The sequence below is a fragment of the Typopeltis vanoorti genome, chromosome 24, assembly GCF_054136105.1.
Source record: "Typopeltis vanoorti isolate ZY-2024b chromosome 24, IOZ_Tvanoo_1.0, whole genome shotgun sequence".
Taxonomy (NCBI): domain Eukaryota; kingdom Metazoa; phylum Arthropoda; class Arachnida; order Uropygi; family Thelyphonidae; genus Typopeltis; species Typopeltis vanoorti.
In genome coordinates this window covers 50,907,406-50,923,422 of record NC_143572.1, presented here as the reverse complement: position 1 = coordinate 50,923,422, position 16,017 = coordinate 50,907,406, and the positions used below count along the sequence as shown (strand labels likewise).

At 38.7% G+C, this 16,017-nt stretch overlaps 1 protein-coding gene across 2 annotated transcripts in view; it reads left to right on the top strand.

The window, feature by feature from the left end:
- LOC150093190 (guanine nucleotide exchange factor DBS-like) overlaps nucleotides 1-16,017 on the top strand; it is a 450,940-nt gene that overhangs the window by 320,823 nt on the left and 114,100 nt on the right. The gene's annotated exons all lie outside the window — the stretch shown is intronic.

Sequence of the window (16,017 nt, the reverse complement as noted above, 5' to 3'; positions counted from 1 at the left end):
TGAAATCTAAGGATACCTTGAAGGTCATAGGTATGTGTAAAGGCCTGTTGGAACCAGTGATGATGATAATGGGCTATTTAAAGCAAATACAGTCATACCCCGACTTACGCGAATCCGGAGTTATGCGGTTTCTTATATGTACATATTCCCGTCCCGCTTCACGCCTCACCACAGCATGTGCGACACTGGCGAATGTGGCCGGCACCTGAAAGATATGAACAAGCACTGATGTGTTTCACACGGTCTCCATTCATACACAATTTTTATAGTCTACAAACCTTGCGATTGTTTCATGTTATGTTCTTGATAAAAATTTTATCACATAAAAAATAATAATGTCATCCAAAACAGGAAAGTCCGATTCTTCTGCAGCTAGCAAGAAAAAAAAAACATTGACTTTGGAAACATAACTCGACATTATTAAGGATTTTGAAGGCAGAATGAAAATTTGTGAGCTAGCAAAGAAGTTCGATCTACAGGAATCCACAGTAAGAACAATCATAAAAGAAAGGTTTACAGATTGTGGAGGACATAGATTCTAACGAGGAACGAATTGTAGCCACAAGGAATAAAAAAATCATTAGCTTGCTATGAAGAAATTTTGCATGACAAGAAAAAGACATTATGCCATCAGACAAATCTATTAGATTTTATGAAACCATTGACATCAAAATAACTTTCTTTTTTTTTATGTATGAAAAGCTACAATTATGATTATATTTCTTAAAAAATATAGGTGTTTTTGTAAACCTTTGGTCCCAATTGTATGTTGTATATATAAATTACATGCAAAATTATACCCCGAGTTGCACGAATTCGACTTATGCGCTTTTTGTTGGTCCCACGTACCGCGTAACTTCGGGGTTTTACTGTATTTCAGAATATTTCAGTTGCATTTAGTCAGTTTTCAATCTGTTATTTGCTGTGATTAACCCCCCCCCCCCCCCCCCCCCCAACATTATGATTGGAATGGCAGCATATTAAACTGGTGAGCCAACAAAATTACACATATACTGTGATGCTAGCATGATTGTAAACTAAAAATTAAAAAAAATATATTGGATAAAATTCTCATATACATTATGCAGTTACAAAATTTAAAAAATTTTGTAAACAGAGAAATTTACACATACCTATGACCACTAAACAGAGAAATCAGAGATATTTTCGATTTCATCTGAAACTATGTTTCTAAGACTCAATAGCTCAGTTGTCCTTTCTGACCAAAGGGTACTTTCCTTTGGTCAAAAAGACCTTGATTCAAATCCCATGTAGGATGCAAGGGAGGATCTTTGGAAGCACTTTTCAACTGAAGGGATGTGTGAATTTTCACCAGGTGACTCTGTATTGAACTTTTGTTGAAACTGATCTCAATTATCCTGTCAAGGATTTGTTTCAGCTCATCTCTGTCATTGCAGCAGAGTACTTTGTCATCAGCATATCTCAGATTTGCTGACTTATCTGCTACCTATTGTAATTCCTGTCTTTATCAGCCAGTGCTACATATATTTCTTTATAAAAGACTACCAAACAGATCAACAGTAATTTTATATTTACAACCTAATAAAATATCTTTATAATTACAGTCCTTATATTATTTCTTCCTCTGGCTCTACAGTCCAAATTGAGCCTTGACCAACTGGATTTATTGTCTCCAAAACCTTACTTCTCTAGTTTGGACACTGCAAATATACAATACCTGTTCAGCATAGATGCTGAACAGGTGTGGAGAAAGTAGTCACCTCACTAATTACTTTGCTTACCCAGATCCAATCAGTTAATCCTAAACCTGTTGTCATAGTGGCTTTGCTCACTGTACAAATTAGCTTAGTCCTATTTAGAGTAATTTTTAATAGTCTTGCTTGCTTTAAAGATTGAACTAACAGTTCCATAGTTTGCAGTCCTTCATGTCTTATCCTGACTTGTCGTTATAATCTTCCATTTTAATATCTCTTTCAGTCCCTGAGCCATGCTTCTGTTTCCCATATCTTTACAGTTAATCTATGAGACACTCTTATTCCTCCTTCTCTTGTGCCTTAGTTCTCTCTCATTATCAAAAGTGTAATGGCAGAAGTTCAGGAGAACATAGAAAACCTTAAAAAATAGCTCATTTCATGTAGTCCTTCAAAGATGAAGTGTGAGGTTGAAAGGCTGTAGAAACAGCAAAAGACCATTTTAATTGAGAACAAAAAACAGCAAGAGTTCCAAAGCCAAAAAAAAAAAACAATTGTCAGAATAAATGAGAGAAAGAGCATAAGCAGGTTAATTTTTTACGGTGTTCTACGATAAGGAGAGTACTTCATGAAAGTGCTACAAAATCCTGTTTCCCTGATGCACAAATTAGCAGATGAATTGCAGCCAACAAGAGTAGGAGTCATTCAGTCAAATGAAGTTCGTTTGAGTCAATTTGGTGTGAGATTCAGGCCAATAGAACAAAATATAAAATTGATTGTTGTTATAGGTTAGCGATTGCCAGGGATGATGTGAAATACATGTATCAGCAGATTAGTACAGCAAGTGCAAATCAAGTAATTCTTATGTAGACTTAACTTCGAAGACATAGATTGGAATGAGGAATGATTGCGTGGCAGGAAGAAAATGGAACTCGGAGAAGACCTCCGCATAGACCTTAAAGGAATGCGGAGAACCAGCCAGGGCTTCTGACCTAATGTCCAATCCTCACCTTCTCGTGGTGCACCCTGTTAGTTATCTACCTGAATTGAATGAACGAGGATGGGCTGGCAATTTGAGATTTAGCTGACCAAATTATATTCTTATTGTCTTAAACCACAAATAATTTTGTGCCTGAACTATTTTAAAAAAAATAAAATAATTGTTCAGCTGGAAAATATTTGCTTATATAGGATAAAGGATTAAACCAAGTATATAATTTCTTGGTATCTTTAATGGGGAGCGTTGTTAGTCTCGAGCAGGATAAAACTGAATTCAAAGAAGAACATGTAAGAAAGTTTTAAAGAGAATAAAAATTGAGCAGCTCTCAGATGTGAACTGTAGACTAAAATGTACAAACGTTATTAAAGAAAAAATGAAAGAGTTTGAGAACAGGAACAAAATCTTGGAGATTCAGTGGCAAGCCATGAAGAAAACGTTCATTAATTCAGCCAGAGAGGCAAGTGGTGAGGTTGTCTCCAAGGATAGAAAAATTAAAACTCTATGGAAGTTAAAGAGGCAGTGAAGGAAAAGAAGGAAATCATATTGAAAATTGAAAGTTCCTGGCAAATAAGCCAGCTTATGCTCTTAGAGAACACAGAGACAAATGTAAAACTAGCCAAACAAAAGTCATGGGAAGACTTTGGCAAGAACATAGAAAATAAATATCATGAAGATGGCAAAATTTTCTGGAGACTGTTGAAAAAGCTCAGAAATCGATGAAAGAGTGCTGTAAAAGGAATTAGAGATGATAAAGATGACATGAAAACTGGAGATAAGATATTTTTGATGTATGGAGCAATTATTTAAAAAAATTGCTAAATGAAATAAGCAGTGACAGCACAGGATTAAAAAAAACACTCAAAAGGCATGTAATCAGGAATACATATCTATACTTGAAGCAGAAAAAGCCGGCAAAAGTCTGACATGTGGAAAAGCAGCAGGAATAGATGATATTCTCATCTATTCCTGCTGTATAAAAGTCTTACAGTGGCTGCACTATGCAGTGCAGCCACTGTAAGACTTTTATACAGCAGGAATATAAAAGTCTTACAGTGGCTGCACTGCATAGTTCAGAAGGCCTGGAAGAGGGACGAATTCCTGATGATTGGAGTAGAGCTCTCATAGTACCCATATATAAAAAGGGAAATAAAACTGAATGTGAGAATTACAGAGGTATTTCTCTACTGAGTGTTCCTGGTAAAATATATGCGAGTATTCTTGAGAAATGGTTGAGGATTGTGGAAGAGAAGCTTGGTGAAGAACAAGCTTGATTCAGGCCAAATAGAGGCTGTCAGGATTGCATTTTCACTTTATGACAGTTAGTTGAGAAATCATGGGGATATAACAAAGATCTGTATTTAGGTTTTGTAGACCTGCAAAAGGCATATGACAAGGTGCCAAGAGAGAAGCTATTCAATACGTTACAATTATATGCTGTCAATGGGGCATTATATCAAGCAATACTTAGTCTTTATTTGAGTTGTAAGTCAGCAATTAGAATTGAAGGAAGTACAGGAAGATGGTTTATTTTTAAATCTGGTGTGAGACAAGGATGTACATCATCCCCTCTGTTATTCATTATCTATATGTATATGGATCACATTATGAAGGAAAGTGGTATTAAACTTGACATCAAAATTGGAGGCTCTTTGCTCTTTAATGTTAGCTCTTTGCTCTTTAATGTTAGCTCTTTGCTTTATGCAGATGATGTTATACTTCTTAATAAATCTGCTACAAGTCTGCAAGATTCCCTGACTAAATTCAATAACTGTTGTAATAGATATGGTATGAATGTCAGCAATAACAAGACAATTAAAATAGGCAGAAACATTGAAAATATCAACTACATTGTGAATGGAGAACATATAGAACAAGTAAAACATTTCAGCTACTTAGGCACAATTTTTATTGAAGCCCGTAAATTAAATATGGAAATAGATGACAACAGAATCATCAAAGCCAGTATGGTAGGAAGTCAACTGAATAAATTGATATGGAATAAGAGAAATTAGTCAAAACACTAAATTTAGCTGTACAGAAGACAGTGTTCACACCAATTTTAACTTATGGATCTGAGAGCTGGGTTAGAAATAAAACATTTGACCAAAGACTAGAGACTACAGATATGAAAGTGCTGAGAAAGATTAGGGGTGTAAACAGATGGCATCCATGGCAATATCATATTAAAAATGAGGATGTTAGGAAAGAACTAGACATTATTAGCATCCAGGAATGTATTACCAGAGCTAATCTCAGGTGGTATGGTCACTTAAACAAGATGGGAGAGGAAAGATTAGCAAAACAAGTATTTCCTCCTGGGTTGGCAGGAAAATGTCCCAGAGGAAGACCAAGATATAGGTGGATTGATACAGTAAAAATTGCCTTAGAAATATAAGGTCTGATAATAAATCCCTCATTATTTTAAAGCCAGATACGAAACTCTGAGATCAAAATCTATCAAAATCTAATTGAAGAGTTTCATGCCGAAGAACTGTCGGCGAGTCAAGTGTAAGTCAACACTTGGGTAGTCAACACTAGGGCAACTCGGAGTTGCCCTAGTGTTGTATTTGATTAGATTTTGATCTCAGAGTTTCGTATCTGGCATTAAAATAATGAGGGATTATTATCCCCTTAACTTAATTTATACCACCGGAAAAACAGCCTCTGGCTCTTTATCGTAAGATCTGATAATGTTGGAGTCTTGACAGATAACAGATTGATTTGGAGCAAAATTGTTAATAGGAAGTTAGTAATGATCATCATCATCAAATTCCTGCCATGTACCCTGAAGGGGTGTACAGGATATGATAGTACTACATGAAAAAAATTACATCATTACTAACTTCCTATCTACAATTTTCCTCCAAATCAGTCTATTACTTGCCAAGACTCCAACATTATCAGATCTTATATTTCTATCGTCTAAAGCACTTTGTACCATATCAATCCACCCATATCTTGGTCTTCCTCTGGGTCGTTTTGCTGCCAACCTGGCAGAGAACACTTGTTTTGCTAATCTTTCTTCGCCCATTCTGTTTAAGTGACCATACCACCTGAGATTAGCTCTGCTAACGCATTCCTGGATGTTGACAATGTCAAGTTCTTTCCTAATATCCTCATTTTTAATATGATACTGCCATTGATGCCATCTATTCATGCCTATAATCTTTCTCAGGACTCTCATATCTGCGGTCTCTAGTCTTTGGTCAAGTGTTTTACTTCTGACCCAGCTCTCAGATCCATAAGTTAAAACTGGTTTGAACACTGTCTTGCATACAGCTAATTTAGTGTTCTGACTAATTTCTCTCTTATTCCATATGAATTTATTCAGTTGACTTCCTATCATACCAGCTTTGCTGATTCTGTTTTCTATCTCCATATTTAATTTACAATCTTCAGTAAAAATCGTGCCTAAGTAGCTGAAATGTTTCACTTGTTCCACAGATTCTCCATTCACAATACAGTTGACATTTTCAATGATTCTGCCTATTTTCATTGTCTTTGTCTTTTTATTGCTGACCTTCATACCATATCTATTACAACAGCTACTCAATTTAGTCAGAGAATCTTGCAGACTTGTAGAGGATTTATTTAGAAGTATAACATCATCCGCATAAAGCAAAGAGCTGACATTAACATCTCCAATTTTGATATCATGTTTAATACCATTTTCCTTCATAATGTGATCCATATAGATAATGAATAACAGAGGGGATAATGTACATCCTCGTCTCACATGAGATTTAACATTAAACCATCTTCCTGTACTTCCTTCAATTCTAACTGCTGACTTACAACTCAAATAAAGACTAAGTATTGCTTGATATAATGCCCCATTGACACCATATAACTGTAGCATGTTGAATAGCTTCTTTCTTGGCACCTTGTCATATGCCTTTTCCAAATCGACAAAACTTAAATACAGATCTCTGTTATATTCCCATGTTTTCTCGACTATTTGTCGTAAAGTGAAGATCTGATCCTGACAGCCTCTATTTGGCCTGAATCCAGCTTGTTCTTCACCAAGCTTTTCTTCCACAATTCTTCTCAACCGTTTCTCAAGTATACTTGCATAGATCTTGCCAGGAACACTTAGTAGGGAAATACCTCTGTAATTCTCTCATTCAGTTTTATTTCCCTTTTTATATATGGGTACTATGAGAGCTCTACTCCAATCATCCGGAATTCGTCCCTCTGTCCAGGCTTTCTGAACTATGCAGTGCAGCCACTGTAAGATTCTTATACCACCATATTTCAACATTTCTGGTCGAATACCATCTACTCCTGCTGCCTTTCCACATTTTAAGCCTTTGATGGCTTTTTCTACTTCAAGTATGGATATGTATTCCTGACTGCATAGCTGGTCAGTGTTTTTTATCACTGTGCTGTCATCACTGCTTGTTTCATTTAGCAGTTTTTCAAAGTAATTACTCCATACTTCAAGGATATCTTTTTCTTCCGTTTTCATGTCACCTTTATCATTTCTAACTCCTTTTACAGCACTCTTTCCTCCATTCCTAAGCTTCTTCAATAACCTCCAGAATATTTTGCCCCCTTCTTGATATTTATTTTCTATATTCTTGCCAAAGTCCTCCCATGACTTTTGTTTAGCTAGTTTTACACAGTGTTTAGCATTCTTGCATTTGTCTCTGTATTCTCTAACAGCACAAGCTGACTTATTTGACAGGAACTTTTGATATGCTTCTTCTTTTCCTTCACTGCCTCTTTAACTTCCTGTGTCCACCAGGGAGTTCTGATATTTTTATCCTTGCAGACAACCTCACCACATGCCTCTCTGGCAGAATCAATCAATGTTTTCTTCAGAGTTTGCCACTGAATCTCCAAGGTTTGATTCCTGTTCTCAAACTCTTTCATTTTTTCTTCAATAATCTTTGTGTATTTTAGTCTACAGTTCACATCTGAGAGCTGCTCAACTTTTATTCGTTTTAAAACTTTCTTACATGTCATTCTTTTCAATATGAAATTCAATTTTATCCTGCTCAAGACTAAATAGTGATCACTTCCAATTTCAAATCCTCTGTACACTCTGGTGTCCTGCACCAGGGAGAAAACATCACTATCAACAATAACATAGTCAATGAGACTTTTCTTATTCCTTGCCTCCTCTCTCCACGTGAATTTGTGCACATTTTTATGTTGTAACATGGTGTTAGTAATAACCAGTCCATGTCCTGAGCAGAAATCCAACAGATATTTGCCATTATTATTAGCTTTGCTCTTTTCTCCAAATTTTCCCAAAATATTTTTGTATGTGTCACAATCATTTCCTACTTTGCTATTTAGATCCCCAACAAGGACCAACTTTTCCTTTTTCATTGTGTCAGTTGCTTTTTCTAAAGCCTCAAAAAATTCCTCAACTTCTTCCTTAGTAGAACCTTCTGTGGGACCATAGTCACAAATAAGTCTCATTGTGCAGTTCCCCATTCTCATATTTGCCCACATTACTCTACTTGAGACTGACTGCCATTCAAGAAGATTAGCCTCGTATTTTGTGTTGAATACTATGGATACTCCTTCTTTTCCTTGATTGTCTTTGCCTGTAATGATGTAATTAGTTAATAGTTAGTAATGATGTAATCATAATCATGTACATCCTTTGAGGGCACATGTCAGGAATTTGATGATAATGATGACTGAGAGATAATTACTTAAAGCAGAATGTGATGGAGGGGACTCTTAGTTCAAGAGTGTTTGCTCTTGTTATAGGATCGGAATTATAATACCGTACTGGCATTTTGCAACTTAATGCCTAAGTGGTGGTAGTTCCAAGTCAGGATTCTCCTCGGAATTATCTCTTCTAAGCTTTCCTCAAATTTTTCAGTTTCTTATAGTACTTTTTCACTTCTTTATCTCCCATTAGTGCCATTTCCATCCTTGATAACAATCAGTTTATATAAATTTATGCTTAAGCTGATAGTGTAGCTTAACATCCTTGGATTATGAAAGAACATTGCCCATGCAGGCTAAAGAGAATGTCAAACAGTTTTTTCGATATGTTGCAAGTAAAAGAAAAAATGTATATGGCAGAATGATTTTAAAGAATACTGATGGTAGGGAGATAACTGAATCAGTTGATATAGTTACTAAATCACTTAAGGAATTTTAACAAAGTAGATACAAATATAAATTAAATTACACTTTAATAAATATTTCCGATATTTCAGCAACGTCATGTTGCCATCTTCAAAAGGAACTTACAAAAAAAGGCACTTGCACGCAGGCAATACAACACAGTAACTGAGAATGAAGAGATGACGCTATTGTTCTCCTAAAAGTCCTGATGGTGCCCTCTAGCGGGCTAAGTAGGTGTTCTTGGCCGTTGGGCTGAAGGTCTATCGATGTAAGCCCCCCAAAATATGGGGCAGTTGCATAAAAACAAATTTGTTGAGGTTTGGAGAGTTTCTTAGGGCTGAGGCTGATTCCATAAATAGTCTTTCAAATTTGTATTTGCTACGGTGTATTACTGTAGCTTTCTTCCACCATATTTTCTGCATGTATCCAGAGCATGGTCTGCAAGACCAGAATGGCTGTATTTGTGAAAACGGATGTAGTCCTTGTGTTCAGAAATGCTGATATTCGCTGTCCTGCCTTTTTAAAATTTTGGTAAATTTTTTCCGAGGTTCCTTGTTCCGAGCCATATCCAAGATATAGGGAACAGTGATGGATTTAGAGTAATCCTTGTTGTGGAGGTGGGGAGGGGGGGCTGTGGTTTGTAGGTTTCAATATTTTTTGGATTTTTTTTGGGGGGGGGGGTAGCCATTGGCTGAAAAAGTGTTGAGGATGTGATTTAGTTCAGTGTTTAGAGCCATGTCATTAGAACAGATTAGTTTAGCCTTGTTATATAGTGTTTTCATCACTCCATCTTGTTGTGAGGGGGGGGGAGAGATTGTTGGAATGTATCTGCCTGTGTGGGTGGGTTTTCTATAAACTGAAAAAACCAAGGTTCCATCAGGTTGGCGGGTGACTAGTGTGTCTAGGAAAGGGAGGCTGTTGTTTTCCTCTTTTTCCAGGGTGAACTTGATTCTGGGGGTGTTGGTTGTTTAAGTGTGTTAAGAAGGAGAGGAGTGTTTCAGAGCCATGTGGCCAAATGGCGAAGACATCATCAACGTAGCGAAGCCATATGGTTGGTTTTTGTGGGGCAGAGGCTAAGGCTTTTTCTTCAAAGGTCTCTATAAAGAAATTGGCCAAGGGTGGGGAGAGTGGTGAACCCATGGCTGTCCCCTCTATTTGTTTGTAGAATTTTCCCTGCCAAACGAAATAGCCTGAGTTCATTGTGAACTGAAATAGGGCTGAGATATCAGGAGAAAATTTAGCTTGGATTAGCATTAAAGTTTCTTTGAGTGGGACAATTGTGAATAAGGAGGAGACGTCAAAGCTGGCCATTATGTCAGAATGTTGGAGTGTAAGGTTTTCTATGCTGGCTTTGAAGTGGGCTGAGTTTTTTTATGTGTGATGGTGTGTTGCCAGTATAGTGTGTAAGCTCTTTGGTCAAATGTTTAGCTAATTTGTATGTGTGGGAATCAATGCCATACACTATGGGACGTAATGGCACATTTTCTTTATGTATTTTTGCGAGTCCGTAAATACGGGGGGGGGGGGGAGTATAGAGTTAAACGGCTTTAATCTGTTGGTAACTTCTACAGGCCAAGAAGTGACTTTCTTAAGGAGCCTGTGAGTTTTTTAATTTGTAAGTTGGTGGGATTGTATTCGATACATTTGGCCAAAGAGCTCACACACTATACTGGCAACACACCATCACACATAAAAAAAAAAAAAAACTCAGCCCACTTCAAAGCCAGCATAGAAAACCTTACACTCCAACATTCTGACATAATGGTCAGCTTTGATGTCTCCTCCTTATTCATAAATGTCTCACTCAAGGAAACTTTATAGAGCTAATCCAAACTAAATTTTTTCCTGATATCTCAGCCCTATTTCAGTTCACAATGAACTCAGGCTATTTCGTTTGGCAGGGAAAATTCTACGAACAAATAGAGGGGACAGCCATGGGTTCACCACTCTCCCCACCCTTGGCCAATTTCTTTTTGGAGACCTTTGAAGAAAAAGCCTTAGCTTCTGCCCCACAAAAACAACCATATGGCTTCGCTACATTGATGATGTTTGCTATTTGGCCACATGGCTCTGAAACACTCCTCTCCTTCTTAACACACTTAAACAACCAACACCCCAGAATCAAGTTCACCCTGGAAAAAAAGAAAAACAACGGCCTCCCTTTCCTAGACACACTAGTCACCTGCCAGCCTGATGGAACTTTGGTTTTCTCAGTTTATAGAAAACCCACCCATACAGGCAGATACATTCACCAACAATCTCCCCCCTCACAATAATATGGAGCGGTGAAAATACTATACAACAGGGCTAAACTAATCTGTTGTAACAACATGTCCCTAAACACTGAACTAAATCGCATCCTCAACACTTTCTCAGCCAATGGCTACCCCCCCCCCCAAAAAAAACCAAAAAATATTAAAACCTACAAACCACTTCCCCCCCCCCTCCCCACCTCCACAACAAGGATTACTCTAAATCCATCACCATTCCCTACATCTGAGGTTTTGTGAAGGGTAGATCATGCCTCAGTAACTTGCTCATGTTTTATAACACAGTGACGGCTGAACGGGATAAGGGTAATGGGTTTACAGTGATTCTATTGGACCTTGCCAATGCCTTTGACAGGATACCACATGGAACTCTAATCAGTAAACTGGAGCAGATTGGGATGGATATAGGGTTGGTGAGATGGATAGGAGGGTGGTTGATGGAGAGATACCAGAGAGTGGTTTATTCAGGAGTTGAGTCCAAAAGATGGCTTGTGACTAGTGGTGTGCCGCAGGGTTCTGTTCTTGGACCACTACTTTTCAATTTGTTCATTAACGATATAGGAAAGGATCTGAGAGGAAGTGTTCACTTATTTGCTGATGATGCAAAGTTGTGTAGAGCAATTGTGAGTGCACAGGATGTCAAAATTTTGCAAGATGATTTGGATAGTTTGGAGGACTGGGCTAAGGAAAATGGATGTCAATTTAATGTGGCAAAGTGCAAGGTTATGAATTTTCTGGTGAAAAGATTAGCAGCAGTATATCACATTGGTGGAACTGTACTCCAGGAGATTGAGGCCAGGGTTTTGGGAGTGTTGGTGGATAGGAAGTTGAAGTTTAGGGAGCACATCGCAAAAGTGGCTAAATCAGCTCATCAAATCACTTGGCTTCTTAAAAATACTTTAATAAGTTATTTTTCCTCTGTATCGAGCCTTGATAAGACCCCATCTAGACTACTGTGCCCAGATATTGGCGCCAGGGTTTCTTCTTGGTGGAGAGGATCCAGAGATGAGTGACCAAGATAATAGCAGGTCTGTGGAATGAATCTTATGAGAACAAGTTGAAGATTTCTGGGTTGCAAAAATTGGTTGATAGGCAGAAAAGGGGTGATATGATTGAGACATTCAGATTACTGATGGGTTTCTATAAGATTAATCCAGAAGATATTTTTGAGAATAGGACTGGTGGTGGGAGGACTAGGGGCCATACATGGAAGCTGGTCAAGAATGTGGTTAGCAGAGGTGTTAGAGCTAGGTTTTTTACTTGGAGAGTGGTGAATGAGTGGAATAAGCTGCCAGAGTCTGTTGTGGGTGCTATGACCGTGAATGAGTTCAAGGCGAGGTATGATAGATACTGTGGGAATGTCAAATAGTTGTTCTTGATATGATGTTAGGGCCTCCCTCGATGAGTCTGTCGACTCCTTGGAGTTGCCCGAAATAATAATAATAATATCCTCATACTTTTTAACATATCTGTCCTTTTTCTGCTTAATGTGTTTTCCTGATATCATTATGTAATCTTTTAGTCTTTTGTCCTTGTGTCTGTTTCTCCACTCATCTCCTCCTCCTCCTTGATCAAATCCCACTGAAAATTCATAGATCCCTTTGTGTTTTTATTGGAAAAAGGTAGCTTTTTGTTGTATCCTGTATATCTTTGACTATCTTCCAGGACATTTTAGTTATATTCTCTTCATCAGTCTCAAGCAGAACCTCAAACCCTTTTGATGTTTCAGTTGTGATCCCTTGGGATCACTTTGGCATCTTGTTTAGTGGGATGAGATTCTCTTGGGAGGTATCATTCCTGCTCTTACTAATTGCTGAACTTGATCTCCAATCAAGTTTGTTGCAGTGCCAGGATGTAATCAATGGGTCAAGGAACTAGACTGATGTTTGATGTCCAGTTATCGATATGTTGGAGGTACTGCTGAAAATACATAGTTGATTCTCAATTTTTTTTTTTTCTTAGTGAATTTCTTTTATAATGGCATTGTGCCTGTGGCGTTCATAGAACTTGTTACTTTCTTCATCAAGAATTATCTGTATTATCATCAAGTATCTTCAAATATTATCTGTAATGCATAAACCACCATAACTAACAAGTTGGACATTTAATATTCCAGAAGGCAGGACAACAAGTTAGTACTTAAGCAAGTACTTTTGTTACCAAGAAGGGTTTATAACCAAGAAGTGATGATGCTTCTTATTAGAAGTATCAAAGAAGGTATCACCTTTGGGTCTGGCTCCCACTGAGGAAACCTCAATAAAGGTCGTAATCGGTCTAGTGATCCTTCCCATAATGCATAACATTATACATAGCCTTATGTTGGAGGTTTAATGGATTTTTTTACAACACTCAGAGTGAATTAAATTAGAATTTAATACTCCTATATTTCGTCCTAGTCACTAGGACATCTACGGGGATTACAAAAACAATTAATGTAACATGCACACAAAAACTTACAATACTAAGCCCAACCACGTGGGTGACACTAAAGTCCTATCTAGGTGGAGCGCCCTCTAAGGGCGGTAGTAGGTGGCCTGGAATGTAAGGTGGGACCTCTGGTGATGAGTGTTTCCCAAATCTTCGGAAGCTTAATGCAACCGTATTTGTTAAGATTTGGTTGGTTTCTGAGAGCAGCTGCTGCTTCTAAGAAAAGTCTCTCTTTCTTGAATTTGCTGTGGTGGAGCATGGTGGTTTTCTTCCATGATACTCTGTGGGTGGTGTCCAAAACATGGTCAGCCAAGCCTGAATGGCCATAGTTGTGTTTAACGATGTACGACTTGTGTTCCTCCAGGCGGATGGATGCTGATCTGCCTGTCTGTCCAAAGTACGCAAGCTTACAGGAACAGGGTACTTTGTAAACTCCAGGCAGAGAGAGAGGGGGGAGCTGATCTTTCGTAGAACGGATAAGGGTAGCAAGTTTGCGGTAGGGCTTGTATGCTGTGTGTAGGTTATACTTTTTAAGTATCTTGGCTATTTTTTCCGAAGTGCCTCGGATGTAGGGTATGGTGATGGCATTTTAAATTCTTGTTGACGAGAGGGACGGGGAATGGGGGAGGAATTGATTATTTTTTTGATACTGTGTTCACTGTAGCCATTGGAGAGGAAAGTTCTGTGTATGTGGTTAAGCTCAATAGTGAGGGCGGTTCCACTGGAACAAAGATTGTGGGCTCTCTTGGTAAGGGTTTTAATGATGCCATATTGTTGTGAGGGGTGGTGGTGGGAGAGTTTGTGAATGTATCTGCCTGTGTGTGTGGGTTTTCTGTATACAGTGAAGGCAAGTGTATCATTGGGCAGGCGCGTGACTAAGGTGTCTAGGAAGGGTAAACAATTATTCTTTTCCTTTTCCATAGTAAACTGGATTCTTGGATGTAGGCTATTTCCATTCCAAAAAAGCACTTCGTATATATAAACGTGCCAGCCTAGCATTTCTGAGCGAGCAAATCGCCTCTACTCGTGCTGCCCTCGCAGTGACGAACGCCGCCATTGGCTCCCTACATACAGAGCTCTCCACCGTTCTTAATCCTGAACTTTGGTCGATTCTCTCTGACATTTCGGAAACTTCCGCACAGAGAGAATTTCAAAAAATAAAAAACAAACACGTCAAGAAATACAGCAACCTGGTTAAAGACAAACCACAACCACAAATTCAACCGCTCCAGACAGTAATTAACCTCTCGTCGAAAAGGCTCGACGAGGATGCCGTCAGCGCCCTTGGCCTCGGCCGTAATTTTGCCGTCGCCCCGAAAGAAGTGCCGGTGCTCGATGTAATGGTTAACATCGAAAGGGGGATCGGTCACTTACCGTCGGAGGTAGCCAACAACATCAGACTTGATGTAGCCAACATCCTCGCTCACTCTTCGCCTCCAAAAAGTAACTTATCTTATGCCCAACGCATGGCTCTCCAGAAACTACGCAAAGAAAAAAGTATCGTCATCACCAGAGCGGATAAGGGTAATGCCACAGTTGTTCTTAATACCAGCGAATACAAACGTAAAATGAACACTATCCTCCGCGATCGCGCTACCTACATCCCGCTAGAACACGACCCCACAAAAACACAAGTTAAGAAATTAAAAATCTTACTTAAAAAAGTAACCTCCTGGCCCCCTGACGTCACGAAAAAACTTAAACCTTTCCGCTCCCGTCCCCCCCCCCTCCGAATATACGGTATACCAAAAATCCACAAACCCAATTCCCCACTCAGACCTATAGTAGATGCCACCAATGCACCTTGTTACAGACTGTCTAAACAGCTGGCCAACTCTCTATCCCCCCTCACCGGAAATTCAGCTTCCTATATAAAAAACTCGACCCACTTTAAAGCCCTCACAGAAAATTTAACCTTGAACAATACAGACATATTGGTAAGCTTTGATATCTCCTCTTTGTTTACCAATATTCCCTTAACTGACACTTTATCTCTCTTTGAAAACGTTTTCACCTCTGACATCTTAGATCTCTTTTCCTTTGCCATCAACTCAGGATATTTCTCTTGGAATAACAAAATCTACAAGCAGATAGAAGGAACCGCCATGGGTTCCCCCCCTCTCACCCCCCCTTGCCAATTTCTATATGGAAGATTTCGAAAAACGAGCCATAGACTCAGCCCCACTCAAACCTTCTATCTGGCTAAGATATGTAGATGATGTGTTCTCCATTTGGCCTCATGGCCCAGACACGTTAGACTCCTTCCTCAGTCATCTCAATAGCCTACATCCAAGAATCCAGTTTACTATGGAAAAGGAAAAGAACAATTGTTTACCCTTCCTAGACACCTTAGTCACACGCCTGCCCAATGATACACTTGCCTTCACTGTATACAGAAAACCCACACACACAGGCAGATACATTCACAAACTCTCCCACCACCACCCCTCACAACAATATGGCATCATTAAAACCCTTACCAAGAGAGCCCACAATCTTTGTTCCAGTGGAACCGCCCTCACTATTGAGCTTAACCACATACACAGAACTTTCC